The 21,804-nt window shown below is 38.6% G+C and overlaps 1 long non-coding RNA gene across 1 annotated transcript; it reads right to left on the bottom strand.

The window, feature by feature from the left end:
- Positions 1-17,647: 17,647 nt before the first annotated feature.
- Positions 17,648-21,564, bottom strand: LOC104224428 (uncharacterized). Its single transcript, XR_710350.2, has 3 exons — positions 21,165-21,564; positions 19,838-20,041; positions 17,648-17,887 (listed from the first exon to the last, which is right to left on the bottom strand). It is a non-coding gene; the product is annotated as an uncharacterized lncRNA (long non-coding RNA).
- Positions 21,565-21,804: the final 240 nt, after the last annotated feature.

Below are 21,804 nucleotides of genomic sequence, written 5' to 3'. Positions count from 1 at the left end.
GTGAGAAAGGAGCACACTTAGAATCAATAAAGCAGAGGAGTCCAACAGAATCCCCAGCAAGAAACAACAAAGAGTTCCAAGAGGAATACGGAATAAGCCAAATGCCCAAGATTCACCAAGATATCAAGACAACAAGAAACAAGGGCATGATCTAGATAAGATTTTTATAATTCCTGTACCATAATCTAGCTTAATTTTGTATTTCCTTTAAAGTAAGGTGTAATAAGGAGGTCAGTAAGCAGTAAAAACAGCACGAAACAGCAGTAACATCACAGTCCCACGGTAGTCCCAGCTACCAAAAATTCCCGAACTACATTGACCTGATTCCTTTATAGCCAAGGATATGTAGGAAACCTTTGAAGCAGAGGTTCGGTCAAATCTTTCTAAAAATGCTTCCCACGGAGTATTCGAACGGGCAAAAATCGCTCGTATCCGCTCACTTTATCTTTGCACGAAAACTCTTCGAGTTTCCGCACAAAGAGGGGCAGCTGTGAGCACGTGATTTTTGCATTACGAAAAATTGCTCCAAAATAAATCAAAATAAATTTCTTTTACTGTGTAATTTGTGAATTTGCGTGGTGTTAAATATTTGTATTATGTCCGTAAATGTTTATATTTGTCATAATAAAATAAAAATAAAATAAAATACATATTGCATGCATATAGGATTTAATTATGCATTTAAGAGATAATTTAAATAAAATCATAAAAATATGCATTTTGTTCTATTTTTAATGTTCCACTGTGTGATTAATGTTGTCTATGTGTTAATAGTTGTTAAAAAGGTAATTAATATCTTTGTAATGGTAATTTTGTTTTTATAATTTTTAATTAAGATTTTTGTTAATTAATAATGAAATTAGAAAATAATGATAAAAAAAAATAGCACAAGTTATACAAAATTGGACCTGGATTAAAATCCAGGCCCAAAACGTTAAATCCCCCCACAGCCCAATCCAAACAGCCAAGTCTGACCCAGTCCCAAGCTGATACCAAACGACGTCGTTTGGTCATCTCTAATCAAGGGCCGTTGGATTAAATACAACCAACGGCCAAGATCTCATCACCCTTACCCGCAACCCATAACCCGATCCATTAACCCGATTCAATCCGACCCCAACTTCAAATCAAACGACGTCGTTTGGTTTAATGAATTAATCCTGGCCTTTCATCTTGCTTGATCGGACGGACGATATCGATCCATCCCACCCCTATATAAATCCCAAACCCTTACCCCGGCCCCTAACTAAACACCCCCCCCCCCATCCTCTCATGTTCATCATCTTCTCAAACAGACCCCTAACCCTAGCCGCCCCTATTCCCCTTCGCCTGAAACCCGGCGGCATCAACGCCGCCGGTCACCAAAGTAACACCCCAGAACCCCCTGAGCCTCCTCTATCCGAATATGTTACCTGCTTGGTTCGAATCTCCCTGGAGGTTCTCGAATCTTCATTTGAAGATTCGAGCCAAGTTCAGACTTAAACCAATCAACCCCAAATTAACACCATGGCTTCCCCTAACAACCCTTGTTATGGATCTGAAGATAGTTTGGCTCGAATCACTTCAGAGCTTCTCGAATCTTCTTTTGAAGATTCGAGTCAAACAAAAAATTACCCAGATCTGTTCCAAAGTGACACCAATCAACCCCTAGGCTTCCCTCACCCTTGTGTCATACTTGGTTTCTCTCGAATCTAACCAGAAATGATTAGATCCCAAATCGAGCCTTCAGGAAACCTAGAAATACCAAATTTCTGGATTTTTTGTCCAAATTGATTCAAGGATTGAGGTTTAATCGACCTTAGTCGAAGTATTTTCAGTGGAAAATACTTCGACTAAGGTCTGTTTGATTTCAAACAAAAATCCGAAGCTGAGTTGGGATCGAGTCTGATTAAAGTTCAGAGGTATTTTTCTATTTATTTTGTGTATTCTACGTGTATTGTTGTCCGTATTAATAGCTTGTTAATTTTTCATATTTGTTTTGATCAATTCTGTCATTTCTGTCTATTTAATCCGAATGTGAATTGTTTCTGTTGGTTGTGGTTATTTACAATGTGTGTAATCGACTCGATTAAGTTCGTCGATTAATTATATTACGAATTTTTTCATTTCTGAAAATGTTGACTAAAACAGTCTGCTTCTATTATTTTAGACTAATTATTGACAAATGTTGTAAATAGTCAATTGATTAATGCTCGTCAATTAAATCATGATTGTCTGTGAATCAGTGAATTCAAATGTATGTTGTATATGTTATTGTCTGAACATTAAAGTTTCAGGACATTGTCAGTATTGACAATGATCCTGTGTGTGTTTGATTCTAGTTCAGTATTAAGTCCAGTCTGAATTGTTTTGATAATTGCAGTAATATGTTGTTAGTTCTGAATTCAGTATAATATTGCTGTAATGTCCAGTTTGAATTCAAGTTTGCAAAAGTTGGTCAAATGCAATTGTGTTAGGAAGTTAATAGGATTGGTTATAGCTGTAAATCAGGAGATAACTAAGTTTGTACAGATTTTAGAATCTGTTTTGTTATAGGTTCTGATTTTTCAGTAATAACATCAAGATTTCAGGGGCATTTCTGGGAATGAGCAGTAAAAAACAGGGTGTTAGTACTAGTATATTATAATGTAATGTTAGTGGCTATTAGTTAATGATACTAATGGGGAACAAGGGATAATGGGCTGCTGAAAATCAGGGAAAAGGTTTTGCATAATGGGATTTTCTGTTTTTTTTAAAGAAGAAGGGGGTCCAAGAAACACTTAAATTGCCTAGGACCAGCCCTGTATAAATACAGGAGCTGGACAGACAGTTCAAAAAACAGAGAATTTTAACAAGAATTTGGAGAGAGAATTTTTAAGAGAGAATTTTAAGAGAGAAAAACAGAATTTTGAAGAAAAAACAGAATTTTCATAGAGAATTTCTAAGGGCAGAATTTTTCAGAAGGAAGATTCTAAGAAAGAAAAAGAAAGGCAGAGAGAATTTTTAAGAGATAATCTTTAAGAGATTTTGAGGGCTGAGATTTTAAAGAAAGGAAACCGAAAATAGAACACTCACATATACACTCACACACAGATACAGCATCAGAAACAAGAAAATCAGAAACAAACTGAATTTGTAACTGAAGAAAAGCTGAAATCTGAAATATTGTTCTTGTGTTGAATCTGTTCAACTTTGTGTGATTCCACTGTTCAGTTAAAATCTGAAGTGTCTTTCAAAGTATCTTACTGTGCATCTGGGCTCTTCGAATCCTATTCTTGATCAGATTTACTGTGTTATCAGTATATTCTACTGAATTTGTTACTGCTGTAACTGCTGAAACTTACTTCTTCTACCTCCATTTTCAGGTATATGTCTTTTAAATTTTAAGTCGGAAAGAGATTTCAGCATGACCCGTCAATGAAGCTTGAATTGAAATGTTATTTTCCAATTGTCCAAGTTCATTAGTTCTAATTTCATTTTTATGTTAGTTAACTAATAGTGAATTCAATTTGATAGCTATGAGTTAAATTGTCTTATTTTGAAATTCATATAAAGTTTTGTAATAATGTTAGCTATTCCGAAATCTCATTGGTATAGATATACGTGAATTGTCAAAACAGGGAGTGAGGCATAAAAATGGGCCATTGATTACATCCCATAATACCATTAGTTAAATGTAATGATTAAGAAGTTACATTAGTAGAATATCTTGTAACAAATATGATTTTTTGTTTAGGTTGGTATAAGTTATTATATGGTATGATGACAGGTATAATCATATGAGTAAAGTAAGTTGGTATAGCTCATCATGATGTTAAAACGTTATGAATATTTACGCCAAACAGTTAGGTTATATGTAAGGTAACTTTGTTGAATTAACTTGCATAATAACGCCTTTTCTATAAATTTGATGCTTATCTACTTTCATAAAACAAAGTGACCAAATAATTAGGTCTATTAAGATTAAAACGAGCATGTGAGAATAAGTTGAGTTGTATATACACAAATGGCAACTTCTTAAATCAATGGTAATTAAAAATAGAATTTGCATTAAGTAATCACGAAAATTCTCGGAAAATAGTTCCTTCCTTTATGAATTATTTATTTTCGGTTTCATATGCAATTTATTCTTTGGCATATTTATATATGTCACATTTGTTTTAAAGTTAGTATTAATCATATTTTTATTCTGTCTTTTGAATTTGAATAATTGGAATGAATATGATTTATATTCGGAAATTATAATCAATGGTCGATATTTAATAAATTGTGGATTATTTTCCAAAAATTTAAAGAACATCTTAAAACGAGGTTTCTCGTGCTATAACAAACATTTTTTTGAAAATTCCATAATATCATTACAAATATGTTGCGCAATTAGGTATACGTTCGCGTACCCTGATTATACTTTAAAAACAAAATTTCGAATTATGCGTACGCGCAATTTCGAATGATTATTTAATAAAAGGATTTTTCTAAAAGCATTAAATCAATTTCATAAAAATCCAATATGTACGGTTCATTATTTAAGAAAAATAATCATTCTTGATTCAACGCAATTTCGAAAAAAAATGTGCTTAATAAATATATTGTCAAAAGTAATTGTGTACACGTGCGCGTGACACAATTCCGCATCTTTTTAATTTACAACACGAATATACGTACGCGTAATTCGATTCAAAGAAGGTCCTTAATCACGATAAGTATAAGCGGTAGTAAAATCAGATAACATCAATATATTTAATAAAATCAAGATGATTAAGCCAATAATAAAAACAGTTAAGCGACCGTGCTAGAACCACGGAATTCGGAAATGCCTAACACCTTCTTCCGGATTAACAGAATTCCTTACTCAGGATTTCTGGTTCGCAGAAAAATAAACAGAGTCATATTCTCCTCGATTCAGGGATTATAATTGGTGACTTGGGACGCCTCAAAATTCCCAGGTGGCGACTCTGAAACAAATAAACAAATCTCGTTTCGACTGTCCTTTAATTGGAGAAAACTCCCGACGCGCCCCGCGGGCGCGGCTAAAAGGAGGTGCGACAAGTTGTACTGATACTGCACTCTGCACTTCCTGCAGATTTCGGAGCTAGTAATGGTTGATCGAGAGGTTGGTTGCAGATACTTCATCTAGGAGACCCAAGGTAGTCTTGTTGGCGTCCGCAGGCCCTGGCATCCCCTCCTATGTTCATATTTTCCTGTTTTCTTTTTCCTTCAAGAGAGATGTATTTTCTTTTAGACCAGTATTTGTAGTAATTCATAGTATGTTCGTGGATTGTGACACCAGTTTTTGGGTGGTAATAGTTTCAGAATTGTTAATAGTATATAGATAACCGGTTTATTATGTACTTCCGTGTTTATTTCTATTTGATTTAGCTTTGTTAATTTTAACTTTAAAAATGTAAAGGAAAATGTGAATAACATTCTAACGTTGGCTTGCCTAGCGAGTGCGATGTTAGGCGCCATCACGGTCCCGACGGTGGGAAATCTAGGTAGTGACAGTGATAATCTGTTGAATATTCTGATTCTTCTTAGATCGGGAGAGAAGAGTAAAAGAAAAGAAATGTAAAGTTAGGATTTGCTTCTATTCAATAAAGTGAGAATCTTGCACAGAGAATGTTGATGATACTTTTCATAGAAGGTCTGATCCCTCCTTTGAACTATATCTTTTCCTATTTATAAGGGTACATGGCAACAAAATCTTAGATTGTACAACAAAATGGAATATCCATTAGAATATTCTCTAGGGAATCTAAATCGTAAAACCGGTCATCACTTCGTACATAAACTGGATGCTCGTCCTCGCCCTCGTCCTTGTCTTCTGCTAATCCTTCTCGACCTCGACAATGATTTATCTCCCTTACTTGACCTCGCCCTTTTGGGTTCAGGTTGACATGTTACAGTCTTCAAAATCTTTATCGTTGTTGACTGATCAACAACATGAAATAAAGTTTTTGCCCATATAGTTTAGTCCCTCCGCTTGTTGAAGTCATCCTCCAGGATAAGCTTGATAAGTGGATAATAATGGTCATGGTCGTCGTCAAAGGAGGATAACATGGCATTACGAGAGCTGCATATTTCGAACTCTTGTCGTCTTGATTTTTCCGTGTGACCTTTGTAAAGAACCTGACGTGGATACGACGTGACGCCATTCGCCATGATGACGTCGATTCTCGATGGGTCACCTCAGGACGCGTGTAGCTCACGGATTGGCTTTGCCGCTTCACCTGCGGCTATAATCATGACGAGTTGCTTTGAATCCCAAGGTCCCTCCTTTAAAAGGAAGGATGAACACCGCAATTCAAATTCCTTCTTTACTTCCATTGTCAATATTTTTTATCTTCTTCTTAGACTCTCTTTCTCTGCTCATTATTCCTAAAGGTTTCCCTCCATTTTCTAAGCTCTAACAAATCCTAAATTCCCCGAACTTCACGATCATGTCTAACTTGCCTTCTGATGTTTGTGGTGGAGAAGTTTCAGGTATGAATGGGGATATTCTGGCTACCCCACTGCTGTAGCAGCCTCCATTCATGGAGGAGATTTAAGTAGAGGGTCTTCCCTGAGTAGAAGAAATTATTCCTCGCAACCCCGATGTGAAACTGAACTTGCAGCGGAAGCCAGAGGCAGTGACTGAGGTCTTCCAATCCTCTCTAACGGTCAAGCATTTCGCGGAGTTCAAGGCTAAGTATGGCCTTCCTAACCAAATAGAGCTCGTACCCACTGGTGATGATGAAGTGTACACTCACCGTTCAGGGTACTGTGCTCTTTTTTCTTACCCCTTCACCATTGTCTATTCATTTCCTCTTCCTTTTTTGGTGGAGAAATGTTGCCGCTATTTTCGGGTCTATCTGTCTCAGCTCGCGCCCTTGGTTTACAAGGTATTCAAGAAGCTATCCAAGTTTGTCGAACTGGCTAACGTTGAGATCACTGTGCGATATTTGGTGCACCTATTCATGCCCAACTTCTATCGAGGCACGATGTTGAACATTTTGGCATCGTAGAAGATAATCCCTTGTCGTTAAGATGGATGAAAAGGGTAGTCAACAATTTTGGCTCAACTTCTTTTTTGTCAAGACTGAGTCCATTGTGGCCGATGTTATGGGTTTCTATAAGGCTTGGAATCGTGCCCATGAATATTTTTGCTCATCTTTGTGTTTTTGTGTAGTCATACATTTTAATTTTATGAGTTAATTCTTCTTGTTTTGGAGCTACTGCTCAGAGTCTCCAGTTGTTGGCGCACCTCAAGACTGGGTTAGGCAGGTCTTCCTTTGCACTACAGGGATCCGAGATTGGTCCATCTTTTGGCAGAAGCATAAATCGACTTCCGTCCTGAAAGGTAACATTGGTACATCACTTGCAAATGGGGTCGTACTTGGTGTCATTTGTCTAATTGTGTTTGATTTTGTATCCACTTCCAGGCCCTGCCAAGGAGGCTGTCAAGAGGAACTTGGCACTAATACTTTCTTTCAGGAGAAGGAGGGGCATTGCCTCCTTTGCACCTGCCTCCAGTTCGACCACTGCGAAGATGACGAGATTTCACTACATGATGCAAATTGGGGCCTCGAAAGAGGAGGGCCTTTGATGGGGAATCTAGTGTACAAGCGGTGGTTAACTTAGCAGAAGTCTCCCCCAATATCGATGTGCAAAATGTGGTGACACCCTAGGTCAAAGGAGGTGTTAGGGCGGTCTCAGGGTGCCTCAATTGGAGGAAGCCGATGTCGTGGCTTCTTTGCGGCTTGAGGGGAATAAGGTCACCATGGGGCTTCCAAACAAAGATACCATACTTCTTGGGCGCAGGAGGGTCTATCCACTGAATTGGATCAGGAAACTTCCCATATTGATAAGGGGAAAGGCAAGGCGCCTACTGAGCAGGGTGATGAGCAAAATGAGCCCATCAGCGATGAGTCCAATTCTAATTTCGTTCTCGAAGATCAAGAGATGATCAAAATTTGGACGACTTAGATCGAGGTAAAAGTATAAGGGGGTCGAGGACCTTCATGATCCACGTGAATCATGACTTGCTTAAGAACACCGAGTATGTGGTCCAAGCATTTTGTCCCTTCTGCTCTGAAGTTGAGCGCCAAACTCTAGGGGAGCTAAGTGACAACACTCTTTCTAGGAGTATCGCCGGTCTCACTCTCAGGGTAAGTCATTCCCTTCCTTTCTCTTTCTCTTTCTCTTCTCTTTCTTTGTCCTGCTTTTGTTCCTTACCTTACTTACTCTTTGTCCTTTTACATGTAGACCATTATCTTGGAGATTGAGAGTGTGCAGAGAGAGAAGAGGCGAAAGGAAGACTACCAAAAAAATAGACGAAGTATGAAGAGTTCCGGGGGCGGTACAGGGAGGTTGAGAGGCAGTTCCGTGAGGGGGAGACGTACTTGCCCTGAGGGTAGAGCTAAGAAAGAAAGACAAAGAGTTTCTTGCATTCGTGGAGCAGCTCAATGCTCTTGAAAGGGTATTAAAGAGAAAATATAAGGAGCTCGAGTTGAGCAGAGGCATAGAAGCCCGATGTCACGACCTCCAGAGACGGGTTGACCGCCAGTTCGAAGTGGATGGGCTCAAGGGGGAGGTAGCTAGAAAGCAACAGCTGATTGAGGAGGCTAAATCCTTCCCTAAACAAGCTCGAAGAAGGGTCACTCTTGTTGAGTGAGGGAAAGCTTTTGTGCTGACCGGGACAATGTTCGGTCAACAATTGAAGCTAAGAAGGCTAGACTCGAGGAGAGGATTGGCAACTTGGAGAGAGAGAACGTCGAGCTACTTGAGTGGATTTCTCCTGTGGAGTGCGAGAAGGGAGGCTGATCAAACGGCCCTCCATTTTCCATGCTTCTAAGTTTAGGCCATTCCGCGAGAGCAGTACTTAGAGTGGATCCTTGTCGAGGCTCGAGTAGAGGTGGTTTGAGAGTTGGGTTAGATGGGCTTCTTCTTCGAGATTGCCTTGGAGTAGGCCTGAGTTTAATCTCATGAAGCTCGGTTGGCTTGCGGTTACGACCCTGACACACCTCAGCTTGATATAGAGGTGATAATGAAGGAGGTCTCCATGAGCTTGAGGACAGCGCTTGGTGTGACTTTTCTTACAGTCGAGGCAAGAGTGATGAAGACCAGGGTGGTGACGATTATTAGTCATTCCACCCTTATTTTATTTAACTTTTTTTACTTTTCTCTTCTTTTTTGTTGGCGTCTTCGTGAGCCTTTGTAAAGACTCTTTATCTGAATACCAAAGTTAGCTTTTGCTTTATATGTACCTTTGTATCTTTGCATATTTTGTTCCTATTATTATGTGTTTTTCTTCGGTACTTATTCCCGTTTATAGTTTCCCTCTAGATTGTGATGGTCGCGGGGCTGGGGAGGGCTGAGCAGCCTTGGACCCAGGGATTTTGTTCGAACTGTTCGAATGTACCTTTTAGTTAAGATCCTTCCATAGGTCGAGGGGCTTTGTTCGAACTAGTCGAACATATCTCTTATTTGAGATGTGGCCAGGGAGTTTCTTTCAGGCTAGTCGAACATACCTCTCAGTTGAGACGTGGCCTGGGGCCGAGGAGTTTCATTTGAGCTAGTCAAACATACCTCTTAGTTGAGACGTGGCTAGGGTCCAAGGAGTTTCGTTCGAGCTAGTCGAACATACCTCTTAGGTGAGACATGGCCAGGGGCCGAGTAGTTTTGTTCGAGCTAGTCGAACATACCTCTTAATTATAGCACGGCCAGGGGCCAAGGAGTTTTGTTCGGGCTAGTCTAAAATTCCTCTTAGTTGAGAGTCTTAGGAGAGTAGTTTCAATAAACAGGGATCTCATTTGTTTCAACAACATTGTATCGATTACATCATTTCACCCTGAAGCATTTTGGAGAAAATTACAAGTTTCGGGTGTCGGTTGGCGTTCTAGCACCAATCCTAGTATATCTAGTCCCTTCCTTGTTCAACTTGAAGATTCTTGAGGAGTCAGGCAATGAAATATGGTTGTTATCACGTACTCCACCTCGAAATGTCCTATCCGCTACCTCGTTAAACCCTTATTTAGAAAACCCTATTGGGACAAAACTCAAGTGAGGGAAAAAAGTACAACTTACGGGGCATTTCTTTATTTTCAGAAGTTGAAGTGCTTGATGTGGCTGATGTTCCAATTGTTTGGTAAGATCTTTTCTTCTAATGTCTCTAGTTTGAATGAACCCTTGTTTTCCTTGCCTATGATTTTGTATGGTCCGTCCTTATTGGCTAATAATTTGCCTTCTCGGGGATCTCTTCCATCTTGGGTCTTGGCTTTGAGCATGTAGTCCCCGGCCTTGAGTATTCGTGCCTTGGACGTTATGTTGTAGTAGCATTTTGCTTGTTGTTTCTGTGCAACTATTCTTATATACGCCATGTCTCTCCTCTCCTCGACTTCGTCGTGATCCTATCTTCTGTTCTCATCATTGTTGTTGCCGCTCTCATTGGTGTACCTTAGGCTGGATTCTCTTACTTTGACCAATATGACTGCTTCGGTCCCGTAGACTAAGGAGTAAGGTGTTTCTCCCATGCTTCGTTTTGGGATCATCTTGTGTGTGCACAATACCCCTGAGAGTATCTCTGGCCATAGTCCCTTAGCATCTTCGAGTCTTTTCTCCATGATGTTCAAAATTGACTTGTTGGAGGATTCTGATTTCCCATTGCCAGCCGGGTCATATGGGGTTGAGAGTATGCTTTTGATATGCCACTTTTTGAAAAACTTAGTGGTTTTTCTCCCAGTGAAATGGGGTCCGTTGTCGCTGTTAATTTCTTTGGGCAGGCCAAATTAGCAGATGATGTTCTTCCATATGAAGTTGATTACTTCTTGCTCAAGGATTTGGGCGAATGCGCCTGCTTCCACCCATTTAGAGAAGTAGTCAGTCAAAACTATAAGGAATTTAACGTTACCTCATCACCGTAGAAGTAGTCCCATGATGTCTATCACCCATTTAATGAATGTCCATGGCGAGGTAACGAAATAGAGGTGCTCGCCTGCTTGATGGATTATTTCAGCGTACTTCTGGCACTGTTCGCACTTCTTTACAAATTCTAGAGCGTCTTTCTTCATGGTGGGCCAATAGTACCCTGTCCGTATAAGGCATCTGACGAGTGCTCGATCTCCAGAGTGGCTGCCGCAGTGTCCTTCATGAACTTCTTCGAGGAATCATTGAGTTTGGTTTGGGCCCAAGCACTTTGCCAAGGGGCCCCCGTGCGTTCTTTTATATAATTCGGAGGCTGTATCTTGACGCTTGCTTTCCCAACTTCCTGGCTTCCTTTTTTTCATTTGGGAGAACATCATCCTGAAAGTATCTTATAATGCAATTGTGCCAGACTCAGGTTAAGTTAATGGATCTTACCTCGATGTGATCTAAGGCTGAGCTGAGGAGATGAACCACTTTTTCCCCGGGTATTGTGCTTTTTGTCACGGTGGCAAGTTTTGCGAGCCCGTCCACCTCGACATTCTGAGTTTGTGGAATTTGGTCGAGCTAGCATTCGTCAAATTTGGGTAACAGTTTACATATCTCAGTCTGGTGCTTCTGTAACCTTTGCTCTTTGATCTGGAAAGTCCCAGTAACTTGGTTGACGATGAGCTGGGAGTCGCAGCGTAGCCATATACGCCTCGACCCACACTCAAGTGCTAGCCTCAATCCTGCAATTACAGCCTCATACTCGGCCTTATTGTTAGTCATATTTGGGCACCTTATGAATTGGTGGATGACTTCTCCAGTTGGGACTTAGAGCACGAGTTCCTGTCCGGACCCGCATACGTTGGATGCGCCATCAGTGTGTAAGACCTAGAGGTCCTGCGTCGGGTTAGAAGCTTGAGAGGCTTCCTTCTTGGCCTCGGGAATTACCTTGGCGCTAAAGTCTGGGACAAAGTCGGCAAGCACTTCTCATTTTATAGTTGTGCGATACTGGTAAGTGATTTCATGCTCACTTACTTCCCAAGGGGTTTGTGCAGCATGCTCCTTCAAGGGAATATGGTGACGATCGAGATTGGATGGCCATGAAAGTATGGCCTGAGAATAATTTCTCGAGGTGAGGATACCTCATCTTAGCGTCGATAAGTGTTTTACTGATATAATAAATCGAAGATTGTGTACCTTTGCCTTCCCGAACTAAAACTGCACTTACTGCAACTTCTGAAACGGCGAGGTAGACGAGGAGACGTTCTCCGGGTTCGGGCTTTGAGAGCAAGGTTGTGATGAACGGTACTCCTTGAGCTCCTTCAGCTCTTATTTGCATTCGGATGTCCATTCGAGGTCGTTATCCTCTTTGAGTACGTTGAAAAATTTGTGGCACCTATTGGACGACCTTGAGATGAATTCAGATAGGGCGGCAATTTGACCTATAAGTATTTGGACTTGTTTCTTAGTGGTTAGGTGTTTTGATATCCCGTCTATAGCTTTAATTTGATGAGGGTTGACAATGTGTCAAGGTCCATGATGTGGAACATGGTCTCCAACATCATATCGCCGACGAGGATGGGGAGTGTGATCTCGCTCGAAGTCCGTTCAATTGCATTGTTAAAACCGGTTAGTGTAATGCAGCGACGCTACCTTATCTTTGAATCACATTTGCAAGAGGACTCGGGGATGGATAATGCACGCTCTGCTTCCATTGTCTACCATAATCCTCTTAACATCAGTGTTAAGAATGAGTAAAGTAATAAAAAGTGCATAGTTTTGAGGGAAAATCAAACTGTCGGTATCTGACTCATCAAAGATGATACTCTCTGAGGCAGTAATACCATTCATGGGTGATCAATCTCTTGATTTGGTGAGTGATGGTGAACTTGATGCCATTGACGGTAATGTTGTCACTGCCTCCAATAATTATGTTGATGGTACAAGCGGGTAGACGACGGCTTTGGCAGGCCTGGGCGTTCTCGTCCCTTTGATAAGGTGTTCCTGCCTTTGTTATTGAACAACTCTTTGGGGTTTCTTTGTTGCAGCAAAGTCGCCACTTCTAACCTTAGAGCGTGTCAGTCGTTCGTCTTATGTCCTCGATCTTGGTGGAACTCAAAGAAGGTGTCCAACTTCCCTGTGCTTGGGTCGGACCTCATCTTTGGTAGCCACTTCACCTTTGGTCCGAGTTTCTCGAGTGGGTAGACCACCTCTATAGGTGACATGAAAAACTTATGAGTGGATAGTAAGGGGACCATACCTCGGTCATTTCTGTGGATGTTTGATCCTGCCTGAAGGGGCTCTTCGCAAAGGAAGTTAGGGACAGATAGTCTGATATAAGGTTTATGTCGACCTCTGCCTGATCATGGCACTAGAGGCTCTCTCCTTATGTTGTCCCTACGTTCCCTCTTGGGTTCGGATTGTACTGAGATGAGTCGCCGGGTTGGCCCATTGAGGTCTTCATCATCTGCTCTAACCTCGGCACAATAGGAATTGTGGATATCGTCCCAGGTAGTTGGTGGGTACTTCAACAATCGGCTTAGTAGCTTTCTAGTCGCCTTTGAACCTTCTCTATTTAGCTCCTTCTGGAAAGCTTCTATGGTCATTCCTTCGGAGACATTTGGTAAGGTCATCCTAACCCTATTGAATCAAGCTAAGAAGTCCCTCAGCCCTTCCTCTGGGGATTGCCTGATGGCAAAGATATCATTTACCCTTATTTCAGCTTTATTGGCCCCATCATGCACCACTACGAACTTATCCGCCATTCCTTCAAATGTTTCTATTGAAAGGTGTGAATACCATGTCAATGCCCTTACTGTGAGGGTTTCACCAAAAGTTTTTCAACAAGATGGAGAACACATGTTCTTTGGTGAGGTCGTTGCCTTTCACTACGGTGACGTAATAGGTTACATGGTCTTTGGGATCAGATGTCCCATCATAGATTCTGAGGTACGGGGGCATTTTGAAAGTTTTCAGTATAGCATGAGGAGATGCTTCCTCCTAATACGGCTACTTTTTTATAGCAAATATACCACTAGGCAGGCTGCCTAGTGGCTAATATATAAATAAAATTCCAAAATGAGTCCAAAGCTTACAATATGTCCAAACCAAAATAGAAGTTGCATGAAGCTACTAGCTACTAAAAAGATAGAAAAGCTCAAGTCTGATGAACTAGCTATTACAATATTATCCGCTAAATGCTTCCTTCTCCTATCAGTGTATGTGAATCAAATTGCCAGGGCAAATACCAAGCAGCACCTATCAAGCTCTCACCAGGCCCCAGGGTATTTAGTCCATGGGCTAAAATGAATTTCAAACATCTCCACCACAGAATTGAAGCCAGCATAGTCTTCCAATCATTAGGGTTGCTACAATATGATCTCCATAGGTAGTGTACTAACTATATCCAAGTATAAATCATGTGGTCGATCATCAATATTATCATGTAAAAGAGCCTGGCTACAACTATCTTTAAGCTGGCTTTAGGCAGGCTTTACAAGGCAAAAGCCAGGTTGGGGCAGGCTTTGTAAGGCATAAGCCAGGTTGAGGCTAGCTTTAAGCAGGCTTTGCAAAGCAAAATACGGCTGGTTCATAAACCTGTCAGTGTCTTTTTTTGGTATCAATTTGGGAGCACCCGATATCTAGTCTACATGTTCTTGATGCATTGAGCGCTCTCACGGCGGCGAGGACGCTATCACCTGCAATGTCAGTAATTGTATGGATATTACCTGAAGTAGGAGGGTTCGGTTGGTCGTCCCGCCCATTCTTATGCTGGGCTGTAGGGATACTCGAGGTTTCCTCGGTCATACACTGGACCTGATTGCTCATCACGCTGACCAAATTGTCGGTTAGTCAAGCCTCTAGGAGTTTTTTAATAGCGTGTGGTGCTCCTTCTTCTGCGGACGTGGAAGCCTCTTTTTCGTTTGGTTTGGTCGTGCTACAGAAGGGTATCAGCGAATTCCCTAAACTGGGGGATGTCGTGGGGTTACTTATTCATCTTAAGTTTCGTACCCTCCATCGCACATTGTCCACTGCTCTTGCTCCTTTTCCTTGGTTGATCTTTCCTTGGTTACCTTCTATGGAATCCTTATGTGCAAAGAGAAAAATGATAGTTTTACAGTATGTTAGGTAAATAAGTTATAACCATTTTAGATCAGACTGAAAACTGATGGTTCGGCTATAATATCCTCACAGACTGCGCCAAACTGTATAATCCAAAAAAATAGATCTAGATTTTTATACAATTAAATTTATAGAAAAATAGGATTAATCATAACTAATATTAAAATTCAATAGCAGATCTAGCACTTTTAGGGCGAATATTTAATGTGTAGTGTTAGACGAAATTATCTTGGGACCATGATAGAGCAATAAAAGCTTAAAAACGTAAAAGATAGAAATAAATGGTATAAATGAGACAAAGTTCACCCGATAAGAGTGAGATCTTCAAATATGCTTTCTGACAATGATGGATGGTGATAAACAGTTGAATATTCCGATTCTTCTTGGATCGGGAGAGAAGAGTAAAAGAAAGAAAATGTAAAGTTAAGCTTTGTTTATATTCAATAAAGTGAGAATCTTGTACAGAGAATATTAATGATATTCTTTATAAAAGGTCTGATCCTCCCTTTAAACTGCATCTCTTCCTTTATATAAGGATACATGAGTCACAAAACCCTAGATAGTACAACAAAAAGGAATATCCATTAGAATATTCTCTAGGGTATCTAAATCATAAAACTGGTCATCACTTCGTACCAAAAGCGGATGCTCGTCCTAGCCCTCATCCTCATCTTTTTGTTAAACCTTCTCGACCTCGACAACGATTTATCTCCCTTACCTGACCTCGACCTTTTGGGGTCAGGTTGACACGTTACAATCTTCAAAAGTTTTATCGTAGTTGACTGGGTAAAACACATGACATGAATTTTTTCGCCCATACACTTAGATTTTTAATTTTTTTTTTTAATTCAAGGTGCATAATATCTTATATTAAATTGGTATTCCAATATTTAAATTGCAGAAGACATGTCTTTCATTATTTCATTTGAATTTCATACCAACCAACAGAAGAAAATCATATTATGATTGAAAAGAGGAAAATTTCAAAGTGACATTTTTATGATTGAATTATATATCATTGGAGATTTGATCATTAGTACTTGCACGACAGTCGACAACCTTATTTTCTCTCTTCGTCTTGTAAACAATCTGAGTTATGCGATTGAAAGATAACTGACAACATAAGGTATGTTAATACTTCTCTAGAGAAGAAATGTAGAAAATAGAACAGGTATAGATAGAATGAACAACTGAAGGAGTAAGAATTGCGGACCTAAGTTGCGGCTTGAGGGGTCACGGGACCCGTTAGCCTCGGCATATATATATATATATATATATATATATATATATGCACGCACGCGTGCGCGCTTATGTATGTGACACCTTAAATATTATAATGGTGCCCCCCAGATGCGGAGTGGCAGATGGGAGAAGCGGTTGTTGTTGGAGCATAAATTCCCTCCTTTGCTCGTGATGCGGGTGCGAAACTTTTTCTCCTCCTTTTCTCCTCTTTTCTATTTTAGTTCTTTGAATACAATGTAATTTATATTTAATAGCAAATTGCTTTATTTTTTACTTTTATCTTCTTTTTAATTCAGTTATAGTTTAGTACTAATACAAAATAATCAACTTAATTAATTTTGTTCTTTTTCAAATTCCTCCCTTAAAATTGAAATCCTCAAATTGCAACTTATCGCTCCACAAATAGAAAAATACAAATCCTTTTGCTACAACATTCTTCAACAATCACTCTGACTCGGCAATGGCAACTAAGAATTTGAGACTCTTCTTCAATTCTTTTTGTATTAACATACTCTTAATCTTGATTTCTTTAGTAAGTCTTTGATAATTTTAGGTTTGAACGCCCTTTTGATCACTACCCCCTTTTTATTAAAAATCTAGAAATTTTAAAGTGTGAAACATGCTTAATCAAATACCACATTTCCCATAGCACGATCATTTTGCGAAGAGTCTCTTTCTCTCTTTGTCTAGTGCTTTCTTTTTCTTTAGAACTTTTTGTTAATACTTGGATGATAAGTCATTGTAATAGAGCTTAAGGAGCGGTTCTTGCAACGGTTCATATAACCGTTGCTATAATATGGTCTATCGCAACGGTTTTTCCTCTCCCCAATTGGAACGACTATTTGTATCAAGTGCAATGGTTAAAATCAGTTACCACAACAGGTTGGTAGACTTCAAGCTGGGTCAGCTAGACCTAAGTAAGTAGGCATCGAAGGAGGATTGTAGTAAGGAGTTTTGCGATTTGACTACTTTTTAGTTGAAGAACCTAGTGAGCCAATTCCTACTCCTTCGGAGTCTTCTGTGGAGCTTTCTTCTCTGATGCAATTCCGAGTGGAAGAACTTCTGACTTCCCCCAAAGAGCTTAATAGCTCTGAGTGAAGCTCCTGAGTTTCCATTAGCCCCTTTTCTAATTGAAGGAAGAAAGCTATTGAGCCAATCATTCAATAAAGAAAATAAGTAAAGAAAAAGAAAGATCGATTTCTTTAAGCTATTGCAACGGTTTGAACTGTCGTGATATAGATCCTTGTGGAACGGTTTGCAGGTCCTGTTGCAACGGTTTACATTTTCTATTGGAACGCCATATGATTCCTATTGCAACGGTTCTGGTGGACTATTGTAACAGTTTAATTGAAACAAACATATTGCCCCTATTGTAAATAAATATTTACATATAGAATAAATTATAAAACATAAAAACTTATATAAATAACAAAATGAAACTATTCATAATCAAAATTATCCAACAAGCTAATAATATCCATAAGAGTGAAATGTTCTACCCCAAGTAGAGAAGTGTTACATTTCAAGAGTTAAAAGTAAGTTTCAAAATGTTAACAACAAAAAATTCTAGACCATGCATCTACAGCAATTCAAAATTCTTCTTAAGTAAGGTCTAGATCTTCATTGTTTTCGTCTTCTATTTCTTCATCTACTCCACCTACGAAAGAGTATAAATAAAGTCATTATCCTTCAAGAGAATCCGGTCTAAACATTCTCTTAGTCCAAAAAAACAAGGGAGTGCATCAAACAAGAATTTGAAGGGTGTTTCACTTACCTAAAGATTAGAATATGTGACAGTATATAAAATATTGTGCATTATACATGAAAATATTCAAAGAAAAGCTAGTTATCAAACAACCTGTAAAATATTAGGTCTAATAGTCATGAATCACGTCCCTACACTAAATCAGTTGACTCCCTAGAAATTGATTCACAAGCGAGTCGTGATGACAACCATTAAACATCCTGATAAACCAAGCTAATACATCCACTTAATTATTGCACATTGTAATACTTCCCAGGAATTTACAGGAAACAAAGATGAGATTAAATATTTTCTACTCTAGAAGATACTTCAACTCACAATTTTGCAAAAGTGAACATAATTTAGGGCAACGAAGCAGACAAACTTGCATTCCTTAAAAGTACAAGCAATAAGAAAGGTATATGATTAACATCTTAACCAAACACCAACAGGCAGAAAGGTAAGGCAGAAGCTCATGTTTATCAAGTTTACAAAAGTTAGAAAATTAAAATAAATGATTAATGAATAACACATTTAGTTTGAGCCCTCTTAGTATAGAAAGGGCAGTTTCTTCCCAATTCATTTTCACTAATGCCAGAGTTCTCTGTTGCAAAATGAGATACCACATGGACAACAAAAGCAATAGCAATACAAGGGTGTTGAACAGAGTTTAATCTTTTACGTGACAAACTTAGAAAATATTAATTGATTATTGTAATACATAGCGATATGCATTACAAGGAGGGTTATGGATCTGCATCTTCAACCCTACAAAGTTTGTGCAGAGTACCATCTGGACATTACAATGAAATTTCCACACTTCCCTCCAAACACAAGATGAATTTCACTTATTATACAAACAAAAATTGAGGGAAACTCCCCTGTTCTACCCCCTATGCGCTGCTTGATCTTCTTTATCAGGCACCCAAAATAAATTACTCCTAGGAAATAATCGTCATTAACATTTCATATTCTAATAGACTAAGCTTAAAGAAACTAAACATCACTTATTGCCTTTCTTCTGATTACCAGAAACCATTTCCTTGTAATTCAGAGATTTTGTTTCTTTCAAAATACTGACTTTGGATATTCTGTCACTGGACCATCTATTTTCTAACTGCAATCCTTCCTAATACCAAAAGGAAATTAACCTAAAGACCATTTCCGGATAAACCTTTAAAGTTAAAAATAAAGAAAGTCAGTACGTCCATTCCTGAGGAAGGCGTACTTCAAGATTCATTGTTCCATCTTGTTGTAGATTTCTCCTCTATCGTGCAGCATATTATTCCTTTTTCCAAATAGAATTATCATGCTTGGATTTAAAATGATTACATAACTCAAAAGCATTATCATGTGACTAACTGCATTTTACATCCTTTGCCAACATGTGGGGGAGACATTTTAGTTTTCCAATTAAGCATACCCCCTGATTATGGGCTTTGTGGCTAGTGTGTCTGTTCATCGATAGTTAGCAGAGTTGATATGATTTCATCCTCTCTAATACCTTATATCATGCAAGTTTCTACTTATAAACATATGATGTTAAGTAGTTGAATCTCATTCAAACTCTACAAGTAGGGAAACTTGAAAACATATTCATTTGTGTGTTCACTGTTTCTGTTTGTTCAAATTTTGTTTGTAATAGTAGACAGAAATTTATTTTAGGCTGAATACAATCCAGGTTAACATGTAAGAGGCCATGTGCTCGCACACAACTAGATTTGGATGTGAAACCAACTGTATTTCCAAATCCTTTTCCAACCGCTAAGACATAATTTTCAGCTTTTGTTAGTCCAGAAACACTGAAGAATGTTAGAAGGATGGCTAGCTATTTGGAAAACTAAAATTGCACAAAATAATTACCTTGTGGGGATCGGAGTTCCGATATTTAAGAAGATCCTTTAAGTGATACTCCGGAACATCTACCGCCCTATTCTCCATTCGATGCTCGTCATTCTCATAGGCTTTAAAGTGGTTTTTCTTCAACTGATTCTTATACTTTCTCCAAGCAGTACCAATTGATTCAAAAGCCCATGTTTTCGCCTCGTCAGGAATATTATATTTTTCCTGCAAATTTAGTGCAATTAGGTTAGTATAAAACCTACTTACCTTTATCTCTTTTACTGTTTGTAGCAAATTGAAAACTCTAAAAGAACTATCCTGATCTCATATGTTAAAGAAATCTATATAAGTTTCTTAATAATCAAAAAGAATAATTTTTTTAGATGTATAGGGACAGTAATCTTGACTATAAGATTGACATTAACAGTAATTTTCTAATCATTTACTTTAGAAACTTACTGAATGATCATTTCATGAAAAATTATCACACGACTTGAGCGTTAAGATCCAAACTTGGCTGCTAATTAAGAGAAACCTAGCATGAAGCAATAATTCTTGGCTACTAGTAAATAGACATAATTTGACAGGTTTGATTGCAGCTACACCTAGCATGAAGCAATAATTCTTCTTTCTATGATTGACAATTGTTAAGGCCGCACGATCGAGCGAATGAATAATTATTTTCTTATATGATTTTGGACAATTCTCATCTCATGAAATAAATTTTGAATTTGAGTGAGGTAGTACGACTAGTTTAATTTTTAAGCATTTACCTTAATACTGAATTTAAGACTTTTAGCACTATATCTTAAGCCCCAACACCCTCGAGCATTCGAAAACTCAGGAGTTGACACTCTAAAGTTAGAGCAGGTTTACCAACTCGATAAGCCAGTAATGAACGATAAGAAATTTTCATAATTACACCCTGTCAGAATGGCATCTAAATTCAACTCAAAGACCTTATGAAACATAGTTTATGCCAATTGATAGCATAAATCCATATACTAATGTTTATAGTCAATTTCTGGAAAAATCCAAATATAGAGTGAATGCAATACAAAAAATAGACTAAGATAAGAGTGTCAATAAATTCAAGATATCAAAAGCAAACATAACTAAAAGACTGACCTTTTTAAAAAATTATCTTTGGCAGATTATCTACAGGAACATTAGTTCTAAAAATTTAGACTCACACTAGCCACACCCTAACTAAAAAAAAGCCCTAACAATTGGGGTTCAAAAAATCAATAGAAAGCAAAATATTAAATACACAACCACACCCTAAATATTATAGAAAAAAGGGAACGATTAAAGAATAAAATACCCAAATTGAAAAAGGAAAACTTACAGCTAAAATCAGTTTCTCACGGAGTGCCTTTTGCTCGAAGATTTTTTGCTATAGAAATCACCAACTGCCGAGTTCGTGGGTTGAATAAGACGATGTTGAGCAGATAGTCTGAATGTTAGCAAAACGGACACAGATCTTCTGGAGATCTCTCACCGGACGACTGGATTTTGAGGGATTTCAAACAGTGAAATTAAAAGGGGAAAATTGGTCTGAGGGATTAGAGTGATTTGGGGGAAACCAAAAACGTAATTGGAGATAGGGAAAAGTGAAAAGAGTTCAGATTTGGGAAAAATGTGACTGGAGCTAGAGTAAAATGAAAAGAGGAAAATGGGTATGAGAAATTAGAGTAATTGGGGGAAAACTTGATTGGAGCTAAAGGGTTCAGATTTGGGGAAAAAACGTAACTGGAGCTAGGCCACATCTACTTTTATTTAGAAAATAAATAAAAATTGTGGGTTTTGACTATATATTACATATTAAAAATAAAATAAAAAGGTTTAAAAAGAGAGTACTAGATTTGGCGGGCTAAGCGAAAAAATTTAGGAGGGAACAATAACCGTTCCTATAAATATTTTTTGGAAAAAATAGTTGCGGCTGATAGATATATTGTAACAGTTAAAGAAACCGTGGCTATAGGAAA

This window comes from Nicotiana sylvestris, chromosome 10 (genome assembly GCF_000393655.2).
Source record: "Nicotiana sylvestris chromosome 10, ASM39365v2, whole genome shotgun sequence".
Lineage (NCBI taxonomy): Eukaryota > Viridiplantae > Streptophyta > Magnoliopsida > Solanales > Solanaceae > Nicotiana > Nicotiana sylvestris.
This window is presented reverse-complemented; position numbering and strand designations above follow the sequence as displayed.